This window comes from Pinus tabuliformis, chromosome 7 (assembly GCF_031772625.1).
Source record: "Pinus tabuliformis cultivar Carrire ecotype Pingquan chromosome 7, CPIR1, whole genome shotgun sequence".
Taxonomy (NCBI): Eukaryota; Viridiplantae; Streptophyta; class Pinopsida; order Pinales; family Pinaceae; genus Pinus; species Pinus tabuliformis.
Genome location: NC_142293.1, coordinates 1421210454 through 1421223965, shown reverse-complemented (window position 1 = coordinate 1421223965; position 13512 = coordinate 1421210454).

Sequence of the window (13512 nt, the reverse complement as noted above, 5' to 3'; positions counted from 1 at the left end):
GTGTCATATGTAGAGGAGACCACTTCCATAAAGATTGTCCCTGTATTCCCCGGATACTAAGGGATTGGTCCCCTCGTTTGCACAATTCGGGAGCATCAACCTCTGATAGCCATGTTGAATGCTTACCGTCAACCAGCGAAAGTGAAGGTTCAAGACAAAGAGGGGGAGTAAGATCTCCCTGCAGACTGTGTGAAGGCGATCACGCCATCCACCGTTGTCCCTTCTTAGACGAAGCGAAAAGAGTTTTGGAAGATCGTCCGGTTTCACCGTTGAAACTTCCTCCTGGATACAAAAAACTCGTGCCAAGTCCTTCGTTGGTTGAAAATACAGCTGGCCCGCTCAAGTGGTCGGCTGAAGCGTCAGTCACTGAAAATGAACCTATTGAATCCAGACTGGACGAAAGTCCAAAGGTCGAAACGGCAGTTGACCCGGTTCTCCCTTCAGAAGTTTCATCTTCAGATGACACCGTCATTGAAGATTCATCTTCAAATGACACCCTCACTGAAGAGAATAAGGATGACACCATCCAGATTCTTTTCATCAACACAGACTCTGATGAGCATCAGGGCAATGCGCCCATTCCTTTATCGCAGGAAGGAACATCGTCAGGGTCATATCCGGCCGTATATTCGGTTCCACCACCAAGAAACCTAGTTGTATCCTTTGATTGGAATCAACTAGGCAGACCCCGGTTGCCAGCCAGTATACCATTCAGAATCATAGTCCAAATCTACAGAATGGTAATGGCTGGCACTATCATTGATGAAGGGGCATCTGTGAGTATCGTTTCCTCTATTGCTTGGAAAGCACTGGGTTCCCCGGCGCTTTTGCCTGAGATAAGAAATCTCTCGGGTTTTGATAAAGGAACCAATCGACCATTAGGGATCCTCCCCAATGTGCCTGTTACATTGAAAGGGAAGATCGTTCAAATGAACGTGATGGTCGTTCAAGGACCCTTGGATTATAACCTACTCCTTGGACGAGACTATATATATTACATGGGAGCAATAGTCTCCTCACTCTTTAGAGTAATGTGTTTTCCACACGAAGGAAGAATGGTCAAGCTCGTAGACCAACTTTCATTTCCAGGATCACGCATCGCAAATAGTCAAATACCAACCCTGAATGGTCTATTCAATCAAGAAATGTCTCCACCCCCAGTCCTTCTTCCCGATGAGTGCGAGTGATTCGGAAAAATAGGACTGGAACCCAGGGGGCATGCATCCTGGTCTGCTTCAGGCAGAAGAAACCCTGGGTATAAGGTAGAATTTCCGCGAAAGAATATGACTAGTCCGTACCCCGTCCGTATTTGGAAGAGGGGTTGTTCTGGAATAGGATTCTTTTGTCAAGGTTACGTGTTTGACAACAGTTATTCACCCTTGTCTATTTCGGTAGACAGTGCCGAGGAAATGTTTTGTTTGAAAGATTAACGAAACAATCTTTGGGTAACCAGAAAGAGGTAAGCCTCACCCTTTAAAACAAATGTTTTATCGGATAAGTAGGGGCAACCTTGAAATTGTATTTTATACCTGGGGGCATGCAAACCTTTTGGAGTGCAAGCAAAGAGCGGTTATTTATCTGTTTTTTGGATTAGCCGTTTCCGAACTTGCATAAAGAAAGGATGTGGAGCATAGCTTCGTGAGATAAAGCTCCATAAAAAATAGCTATCTCACAGGAGACATTCTTATCTTATGACTGGTATATCGAGCAGTTTTAGCACATAGTTCATGCTCGTTAAAAAATAAACGCAAGATCGAGCAGTTTTAGCACATAGTTCATGCTTGTTAAAAAATAAACGCAAGATCCGAGCAGTTTTAGCACATAGTTCATGCTCGTTAAAAAATAAACATAAGATTATGAGCAGGCTTTCCCTTAGAGTTCAAGCTCATCCAGAAAAAATGAACCGGTAAATAACCATTGTGATCGTAAATTCATCAGCCATAAAAAGCCTTGGTCATGTTTGCACCTGTCACCTCCACCGTCATTTGGCCGATCGTTCACCTCCATATGATTGTTTACCCATTTTGAGGAACAGCTGCGAAGAGTGATTTCACCTAGCCATCCTTGTGACACTGTCGTGATTGGAAAATTCCAACCTGTACCTGGAATCTGCTACTATCCCTGTTTATCACTCGTTCCTCAAAAGACGAGTCTTCTTTGAGCTCTTTTCATCTGACTCGTAAAATATGAAAAGTTTGCCGAGTTTTGGCCTTCCAGCTCGTTAAACGACCGGAAGAGCTATCCCTCCTCTAGATTTTAATATTTTTTGGACCTGAGGGATTATTGCACAAAAAGATCGAGCGCTTGTTTTGTTCGGCTCGTTAAAAGTACCGAAAACTCATCCCTTCTGTATTGTTTTATACTTTTTCGGACTTAAGGGATTAGATGACGAAAAAGGAATTTTGGAGTTAACTTTCTGTACCTTTTCAGACTCTCTAAAAATGAAAAGGACCGAGTTTTCCTTGTCATTAGACTCGTTAAAATGATTAAATAGCGACAAACTTGTCTTTAGACGAGAACGAGTTTCCCTATCGCTAGGCTCGTTAAAATATAGCGATGGGCTTGCCCGAAGGGCAGGTTATAGAACAAGCATATGTTATCCTCCTCAAGCTTGACAAAAATAAAGAGGTACTGGTCAGAAATGACTGGGGAAAAATTGGGAGAACCTCAAAGCTTTAATGGTAGCAAGTCGCTCTTGAACATGACACTTTTCCTCCGTACCACATCGGGTTGGGTTGTTTCATTCACCGGTCTCATCACCATGGTCTTCGCCAAACCATCCACATTTGGGGTAATGTTACCGATCCATCACATCAGTGTCGTTATATGTTCAAGAGATGTCGTTTAGAAAGAGTCAACCGTGTCCTATCCACTGCCATACATTATCCTTCATCCATCCATGATCGCCACCCTGAATCATATGTCACAGATTGTATTCACCTCCACTAAAATCAGTAGCTCCGTTCCATGTCACTGATGTGGGATTCATTAAGGCCCTCCTTTGACGGATCGCTTCTTGTCGACTTCAGCTCATTATCCAAGAAGTTGATCTAGGAACAACCCCCTCAGTACTTTGAAGCTTGCATGCCTCAATGGCAAGTTTCTCACTTTCGACGACAGGTATACATCAATGACCTTCGACCAGAAGATTTTGCGTGGTGTTCGACGCCAAGTCCTTTATTCACACCACGTGAATTGTACTGCAGTACCTTGAGGATCATTATCATTATCGGTGATTCCTCTCGCGCTTGTTAACGGTTTACATCATTGACCGGTAATCAAGCGATGTCTTTCCATGTTCGACTTCAGCGCAGTTCTCACATGGATCGACTTGTACTTAGAGTGAAGATCGAACGAGTTTGAAGACCCCGGATCTAGTTTCATCCATCCGGGTTGCGATATATATTCAGGAGATATAAAGACATTTGTCGTGTACATCATTGCAGCAGATGATCATCCTACTCAAAGGATGATAATTTCAGCAGAGAATTATCAGTCTACCATCAGACGATCGTCTGTTCTATGTACCAAAATGAATTTATAAAGCTGAGCATGGGAATGCCCGCCTCAGCTAGATCATGAAAGCAGAATGAAAAATAATGTATTGTATTGTATTTTATTACAGGTCACCTCTCAGCGTTTGAATGAACTTCGGATCCTCCTGATAAAGCATTTCACCCGATAAACGACCTCATGCTTTAGGGGGCAACTGTTATAGACATTTTTGTGCCTTGCAGCATGAAGCATGAAATGTCCATAATCTAAGGGATCCAAAGTCCCTAAACATGTTGTTCCTACCCCTAGAGGAACAAGGTCAGCAAACCACAGCACTGAAAATCAGTTCTCCACCTGAAAACACTCAAAAACAAGCAATTTCTGGATCATGTCAACTGCTCCACTCAGCATCTGCACTGAATGTCAACTGCCCCTCTCTGTACCTACGTTGAATGTCAAATCCAACAAAGGCTACCTGCGCTGAGCGAGATTGGACAAGTGGCACAGTCATTCCTCAAGGTGTCAATGCCCAGGAAGCTTCCAAAATGACACTTGGATCAGGGAATTCGCCTAGTGATGAGTAAGAGGTTCTTAAACTCCAAGTGGAAGCAAGGATCTCCAAGTGGACTCAAGAACTGAAGTATAACTGAAGTGAGAGAGGACACTAGTCAGCTTGAAGCCAGCCTCAAGCTGACTCATCCTTTCTCCAAAACTCCTATATATAGAGCTCTCTCATGAGGTCTAGGGAGGCTGGAATTTTGTGAATGTAAGGAAGTGCTGTTGGTTTGAGTTTAGAGCTATTGGGTGATTGCTTTGAAGGAGGTGAAGAGGAGATTTCTTTCTGCTGGGAGGTGTTGCTGGATTGGGCCTCTTATGGTTGTAACACTCCTTGAACTTTACTTCTTCCATTAATAAAGCATTTGAGGTTCTTCTATATGCATGTGTCTCAATGGTGTATTGTTATACTTGTGTATTTGATTTATTCTAATCCTTGAATCAATTATGAATGTATGCTTCTTGTAGTTTCCCTCTCTTGCCTTTTTGCAGGATCTTTTTGTAAGCTGGGCCAGTGAAAGAGCAAGGAGCTGGGAGCAAGCAGCAAGGAGAGAAGATTGGATCAATCATTAGCGAAAGACATCGGTTAGTGGATCCCTTTCTCCCCTGTTTTACTTTCATAAAGAAGAAATCTTAGATAGCTTTGCTTCGGTTGTTGCTAAGGTACTATCACCCTTAGAGTGGGATAGGGTCATTCCGTATTGGATACTTTTCCCTACAACAGTTTTCGACGTAGTCCTAATTCTATGGACTATGAGAGTAGCACTGACAATGCACATGAGGAAGAATATCCAACAAACGTCGAGTCAAATTTTCCATTCAGTCCGAATTTTAAGGACTATGATAGTAGCACTGAAGAAGGGGAAGATGAAGAATATCCTCCAAGTCAGTATTTGAAAACAATAGCAGATCATAGTGTGGATAACATTCCTCTTAATGATGATGAAAATCCTTATACAAATGATGATCCAATGATGGAGATGTTGCCAAGAAATATTGTATCGAGGAGTAGGAGCAGATCTTTTCTTATCAATGCAAGATGTTCTAGTTATACAAGGGATAGAGTAGAATATTTGATGAGAAGAAGTTCTATCAGCACTCTCATTTCAAGTGAATGTTGCCAAAATGATTGCTTGAAACATATGGATTTCAAATTTTCATTAGAGAGCAGGAAGAGATATTTGTCAATGAATGAAAGCATGCAAAATTCGTATTTAGTTGGGTGCATGCAATCTACATTGTCAGGTTATGATTATCATATTAGGACTTTATTTATCTGTAGAAAATCTTTCAAAATGTTTCATTCGATTGGGAATTTTCGTCTCTCGAGAATTCAAGAAAATTTGGAAAAGGATCTCACATTTTATTCAAAAATACGTCATAAAAGACAGTTTGGACCATTATCAAATACTGCAATGTCATGGATGAAAGATTTCTTTTCAAAGCATGGAGAGTGTTTTCCAAATAGAGAGAAAATACATATTCCAGATAATTTTTCATGACGAGAAATCTACAACTTATACAAAGAATATGCAGAAGGTGCTAAGGGACATGGCCGGTTTATTACATATCAATATTTTGTGAAGGTATGGAAGAAAGAATTCAACAATGTCCATATTCCTAAGAAGTCAAGGATGGAGATTTGCAGTACATGTGCTTCTCTTAAATAAAAAAGGGACAAATGTGAAGGGTCAGAAAGAGGTAAGCATTCATAACTTTAACTCTTAAAGTTTTATAGTCATCAACTATGAAAACATATTTCTTAATGACTTTCTTTTATGTTGTGTAGATTCAATTGTCAAAGAACTTCAGGAGCATCACGAACAATAAACAAATGAAAGGAAAAAGTTGTACAAGCATTGAAAGAAGTGTTAAGATAATCCGAATAAATATTTTGGTTTGATAATTGATGGTATGGAACAGAAGAAAACACTTTTACCACATTTTGTTCGCACACCCAAAAATTTACAGGAGGAAAATTTTATTCAGTATCACTTGGTTGGTTGTATGGTCTTCAATGGGAAAATGTTTCCAAGGGTGTACTTCACAACTCCAAATATTCATAATGATGCAAATCTAACCATAACCATAATTCATGATGTGCTTTCTCATTGGTCTGGTAATCTTCTTGAAGTTTTGTATCTACAATTGGAAAACACTTGTTGTTGAAACAAAAATTAGGTTGTTTTTGGATATCTAAACATGCTTGTTGAATTGAGAAATTTTCAGAAGGTAAAGGTTGGTTTCCTTCTTGTTGGGCACACTCATGACCATATTGATCAGATGTTCAGTCGTTTTTCAGTCACATTGACGAGGAAGGAAGTTGGGAGCTTGCCATCATTAATTGAATGTATTAAGAAATCATACATGCCAGAGCCTACTTTTGATGCGTTGGAAGAAACTTTTGACATGCAAAGGTTTATTCTGGGATCATATGGTGAGGGGAAATGCATTGAACAACTTAATGACATTAGCTTCCAACATCATTTTTGTATCCAAAAAATTGATGGGAAAACACTAATATGGGGCAAGAAGTATTCAACTACTGCAGAATGGGCACCGTCATCAGGTTTGCAATTTTTGAAGTTCATTCTAGATCATCCAATATTTGCATCAAAAATATTGTTATTACAATCAGTTGTTGAAGTTCATAATGCACACAGACAAAATAGAGATATAAATTATTCTAATTACCTAGAAGAAATTAAAAAATGTATTAGATATACATATGAGTACTTTGACATTGATAATTCAGTTTGGTGGGAGTCATTTTACAACAATCAAAGTGATATCATTTCAACAACAACAAATGAAGATATACCTTTGAAAAATCCATTTATTTGGCCACAAAATTCGTCAAATGAACATGAGCAAATAAACATTGTTGAACAGCAACAATCTCAAGGTATTATTCATTCTTCACAGGTAGAGGAAAGAGAGATGTATATTCGTTCCAGAATATCTCGTGCACAACATGAAGCCATGGAAGACCTTTATAGGGGTTTAGTACAGGATATTAAGGAGGGATGCATGATCACGGTGCTAGCAGATGGAGATCCCAATGGCTATCCATTTTGGTTTGCTAAAGTTATAAAGGTCTTTACAAAAAATGAGGATGTTACAAGTGTTGAAGTACATTGGTATGCCACAAATACACACCCATTCAATGGTGTGTATAAGCCAGAGATGGTAGTTGACAAAAAAAATGGCGGAAAGAGAAAAAAAGGGTACAAATATAAATCGCCACCACACAGACATATTAAAATTGGATGATGTTGACATACTTGTTTATGACTTCAATTCAACAAAGAGAGGAACTCTTCACTTCAAGATGATAGAGATTCTGAAAAGGTTGTTACTAGAAGGAACAATGTTGAGATGGGAGTCTGCTGAAACCAATCGTAGATCTAGAAGAATTTTGAAACTTGAAATGGTGGGCATGCATGTGGACTCAGATGGGGCACTAGTTCATGAAAGAGAAGAATATGGAACATCTTCATCAACATCCAGTCACTCATCTGAAGATGTGAATTCTGATGGTGTGTAAGAAAATATGAGTGATTTTGAATAATTGTTTAAGACGGTTTATATAACTGATGTATGCATCATATCTTGAAATACTTTTTTTGATTTCCATATGGTGTTAAATGAGAAGTTATGAGTCATTTTTATGTTGTTGGATTATATGTCTTAATTATGATCATTTTTGTTGTTTAGAATATCTACAATGCAACATTAAATTAGAGATATAATGTATGTTTCATTCAATATACAAATAATGACTTTTGAATTCATTTAGTGATTTAATTTATTCATAATGTCATGGTTTTTTAATTTTATGGTTGAAAAAATTTCAATTTCTTTTGTATTTAGCTGTATGGTTGAGAACATGTTGAATTTATACTTAGGAAAGAAAAATGTTATTCTACCAAAAACATTAGCGTGTTTTTTTCCTCATAAACAACTTTGTTTGGCACATAAAAATTTGGTTTTACTAGCATTTTTTTTTTAATTTGAAGATTGACCCTAAAAAAAATCATCGTTCCAGTATAATCACTTTTTCATTTTCAAGCTGTATTTTGCACGAAAATTTCATTTTCACTGCCATTTTTAAAACATGTTCAAAATCATCCCTAAAAAAAACCATCGTTCCAATATACAAACTTTTCGTTTTTAGCACTGTCTTTGATGTTTTTTCGGGGTTTTTTGGCCAGAGTTCCTATTTTGAGTTTATAGTTCCCATTTCAAAGTTTACATTGTTAAAGAAAGATGCAGAGGGAATATGGTATGAATTTCCCTATTTGGTCATAGAGCAAGACATTTTTTCGGTAATATCTAATTGGTCAAGCATGTGGCTGGATGCTAGCAAGGAAGCCGAAGTAGACCAAGTAGGTACCATCAAAATAATGAAGGCCGTAAGAGGTACGTGAAAGGAAGACACCAAGAAGGTGCCTCAAAAGGTCACTGTGGACCTTGGGAAGAATACCGTGTAGGAGCCAGAGCACGTAGAAGAAGAGGAGCCAAACACAGAGGAACTAGAGTAGGGTGGAGCAAACCCTTTTAAGGAGACAGAAGATATTGAGTCTCCTTTCATCCTAAAGAAGAGGAAGAAACCCACCACTGGAGGTGTGCGAAAGAAGCAGAAGTCTGACAAGACCTCCAACATTGAATCGATGGTCCTCACTGAGGGGGACATCGATGAGATCGGTGACACTATGCACTCAGTCACCGAGGACATGTGGGGACATATAGAGGATCAGTACAAGTCAGTATTGACGTAGGTCCAATAGGGCCTCAAAGAGCTACAAGTCCAAACTAGTGCGATTCAAGCAAGCGTGATTTAAGCGAGCGAGAATCAAGCAAGTGTGAGAACGACAAGTACAAAACTAGCGTTACATTCGACATTGGTGGTGACCACAGAGGTCCGCATAGTGCCCATTCCAAGAGGGTCATTATGCTTTACTACAAAATTTGATCAGGCAGCAATGCCATATGGGAGGAATTCAGATACAAACTTTTCCGCGCTGCCCATTCAAGAACTACGTGAACTCCATCAAGGAATGTCTGCCGAATTTAAAATTTGAGAAGAGTGAGCGCTCTTTGTGATCATAGACATCAAGAGCCACAATGAGCAGCTAGCTAAGGAACCTGCCAGGGCCATCTAGGATAGGGACACAACTGTTGTGTGCAGGCAGGAGCTAGAGGATGCCATTACCCAGAATTACATTGAGCTACCAAAGCTCCTCATACAGACTGAAGTAGTTTTCGAAGAGATGCTCCAAAAGCTAGCAGCTGCAGTAAAGAATTCCAAAGCAGAGGTTGAATGAGTAAAGTTTGAGATGAAAACGTAGGTTGAAGAGTTGTAGATGAAGCTATAGCCTACAACAACTCCAAAAGTTTGAGATCAACACAAGGTTGCTATTAAGGTAGATATGGAAGTACTAGAAGCTACAGTTAGGGACTACAGTCGGATTTTTGAGAACACCATGGAGATGTGGGCCTTGCTGCAGGAGGACCCACATGTATAGAAGATTGAAGCTGACATCAAAGAAAAAAACAGCATTTTGATGAAATCAGGGTAACAACACGAACCTTAGCACCTGTGCAACAATTTGCCAAAATCCAGGAAGGGAAGGCTATTCAAACTCAGATAGATGAGCTGTCATGCAAAGCATCCATCATTGCAACAAGAACGCAGCCTTGGGTTGATGAAGCTAGTCAAATCTCTCAGGATGTAGAGAGTAAACTGAAATGTATGCAATAGATATAGAGGACCATTGGCTTAGCAGTAGAGGGGCCAACTACTCAGAAGTTGGCCAAGGAGGTTTGATAGGCTACCGCTCAGTGCATAGCACAGCTCCAAGCATTGAAAATAGAGTTAACTAGCCTTAAAGTGCGCATCAAGGATGCACTAGTAGAGTGGCTAGGGAAGAGTCATGTCTTTATTTTGGGGGCCTATTGGGATGGGGTCCCTCAGGTATAATTTTTGAGTCAATTTTTGTAATATTGTAAAGTCTTTGTAGTTTGAGGAGCGGAGTGCGAATAACACAGAACGTTAAGAGTAATAGGGGATTTTAGGTAGGTCAAAGCCCCTTATTTTGTAAAGGGATGGGCTATTTTGATTTCTACCCATGGTTCACAGACCATGGTAATGTAATGTGAAAGCTATAAAAGGAAGTCATCTAGGAGTCATTAAGCAATTTTTTTTTTGAAGTGCAGAATGAAATTTTGAGTCTCTAATTTTGTATTCTGGCAAAGGGGAAGGCTGCTGTAGCTGAGTGCGTGGAGACCTTGGTAAGTTCACAGCTGAGTGCGTGGGGCCCTACAACTGTGTGTGAAAGGTCAGAAGAAGTGTATTCATTGAATATTTGAAGTAATAAGGCATATTTGAAGCAATTGCGTGTGTTCTTTGTATATTTATATGTTTTCATGTTTATTTGCAATTATGATTCAATTATATGAAACGTTTTTTTAGTTGCATCATGAAGATCTAGATCTACTTTTGTATGATAACTTATGCATGTTAGGAAACTTAGGCAAAGCTCATAGATCTATTTAAGTAGGAATTGCTTTAGTATGTGATAATGAAGATAAGGGTACACAAAAGTCATATCGGGGCCTAGATTAAAGAAACACCTTGCTACTACATAAGATAGCCTTCTGGATGCAAAAACCTAGTTCTAACATCCCCAATACTTCCTCGGGTGAGACTGTAGTCTGCGCTAAGCGGAATGTTGTCAAAAGGGCCAGTAGTGTACGGTTTTATTGGTTAACGTATGTAATTTTGAACCCGGGTCCAAGCCCCCTCAAGCCAAAATATGGTTCCAACCATCGAGTTCTAAATTTCCCTTCAAAGTCTTTGAACCTTGAATTGAAGAGGAGATCCGAGTCTCTCATTTGAAACTATTTCATTTAAATAAATCCATCGTTCCATTTATTTATTTATTCTTGTGCAAGCATAGTCTTCTTAATCACATCTTCCCTTATCTCATCAAGTTGATTCAACCATAGCAACCTTGGTTCATGTGCCTCACTCAAATCCATTCCCGACTAGGCAACAATCTAAAAATTCTTGATTTCAAACTTTAATGGCAGGAGGACATATTTCCCATAGGCCAATTCAAATGGGGTACATCATGTAGTGCTCCACAAGGTTGTCCTATAAGCACAAAGAGCTTAATCCAACTGGTTTTCCAAGTCCTTGTGATGAATATGCACCATCTTAGTGAGGATAGCTTCCATTACCTTATTGGTGAACTCAACTTGACTGTTCACTTGAGGATGGTACATGGTGGAATTTTTGTGCCTAATTTTATAATTCTTGGTGATAGATTTAATAAGCATGGATGTAAATTATTCCCTTGATCCGTGATGATCTCCCTAGGCATGCCAAAACTTGTGAAAATATCATCTTAAAGAAAGTTTGCTACTACCTGTTCATTAGATTGCGACAAATCCTTTCCCTCAACCGATTTCTTTTTCACACTAAGTTTGAAAGAGTCTCTAGCAAAATATTTTAATTAATATTTATAATTTTTATTTTATTTTATTTTTTATTTTTATGTAATTTTATCAAGTCAAAATGTTTATATAATAGGACAAGACCAGATATCTCTTTCACACCAAGTTGGAGAGAGTTTCTATTAAAAATATAATGTTTTTATATTTTTTCTAATGCAATTTGCTTTGATATATTTTTTTTATTTTTTTAATTAGTGAAATAGATTATTGGAATGGTACTAGTGAGATTGAATCAAATTGGTCAATTACCATTATTAGTTTGATACAAGTTAAAAAAATTTAGAGTAATTTTCCAATTAATCACATAGGATTAAGCATTCTACGTGATTAATCCGAAAGTTAGTCTCAAAAATCAGATCACAAGTTAATTTTGGCAATTACCACTATGGTTGTGTAGTCTATTATTTTATGTTTTGGAGTTTTTCTAAGCACATTTCTTGGTGAGTTCCCCTAAAATCCAATAGGATTTTTTTGAATTACAAGTTTCAATTGTAAACTCTCCACAATCCTAGTACTCCCTAAGTTTTCCATAATGTGAATCCATATATGGAATCAAAAACTCATTTTAAACAACAAAAGATCACAATTTGACCAAAAATTGTTTCTAGAATCTAACTAAAAATTTCAAAACTTATAATAGTTAAGCAATGTAGATTCTTTTTTTTCTTTTTCTTTTCTCATTAATTTTACTTCAAATTTGGATATTTAAATTAATTATATTATAATATTATATTTGTAATTATATTGTAAATATTATTATTATATTATATTTATGTATTATTATAATATTGATTGTTATTATTATATATTGATTAATTATATAATAGGTAAGTTATATTCATGTCTATTTTGGAATAAACTTCTAGAATATACTTTTTTGTCAATTGAAGATTTATATTAATTAAAAAAACATGTTTTACATAGGTAATTTAGAATGTTCCTTTTAGGGGTTCTCTTAGTAGTCACCATTTACAATCCTCATATAGAACAGTAGTCCAAATAGAGAAACCAAAAGAGCTAAGTTAGACATGACCGTGTACCGAGGCCAACTCAAGATACAAATCTTATCCAAGAAATAGCAAAAAACAGAAATGACAACAAAGTCATTTCCAATACTAAGAGATTCAAACACCACAACAACAAAAATAGCAAAATAGAAATGAAAACAAAGCCATTTCTAGTACTAAGAGATTCAAACACCACAATAGGAAACATACCCAAACAGACTATAAACACAACATGATTTAGCCAAAGCTTCTAGAATATTAATTTAATTATCAAGTACATGGTAGCGATTTAACTTCCCCATAATATTCTAGAATTTTTAGGAGTAGTCAAAAAAATTACACTCTGAGAGATTTGATGATCTAGACACATGGTAGATCCATATTAAAATGGTAGATCCAAGTTAAAATAAATAAATATTGATCAATAAATAATCTAGGTTGATTTTAGTATGATTTTTGTGATATTAATGTGTTCAATTTACAAGACATAAAGATTTGTAAACATTTACATGTCATCTCAATTAAATAATAATAAAAAGATAATTAAAAAAGGGGTTAAAAGTACTCTATAAAGCTTTTGTGGGAGATATTGTAGTGTCAAGTTAAAAGTAATAAAAATAATAAATTCAAGTTGTTATATTGTAATTTTGTTTTATTAATAAAATTACTAATATTTTTTTAGATAAAAGAAAATCATAATATACATATCATATTAAAATATATAAGTAGTAGTTATAAGTTAAGATCCATTTTACCTTATAGATTACAATAATGATTTTGTAACCATATTTAAATTTAATCAATAAGCACATTAAAACATCACTAGTTACAATATAACAATATTTTTAACCATGGATATTTACGCCCACTTTACCATAGATATTTTTAACTTGTAAATAGGCTTTATTACAATAGCATGGGCCCATACCATGGC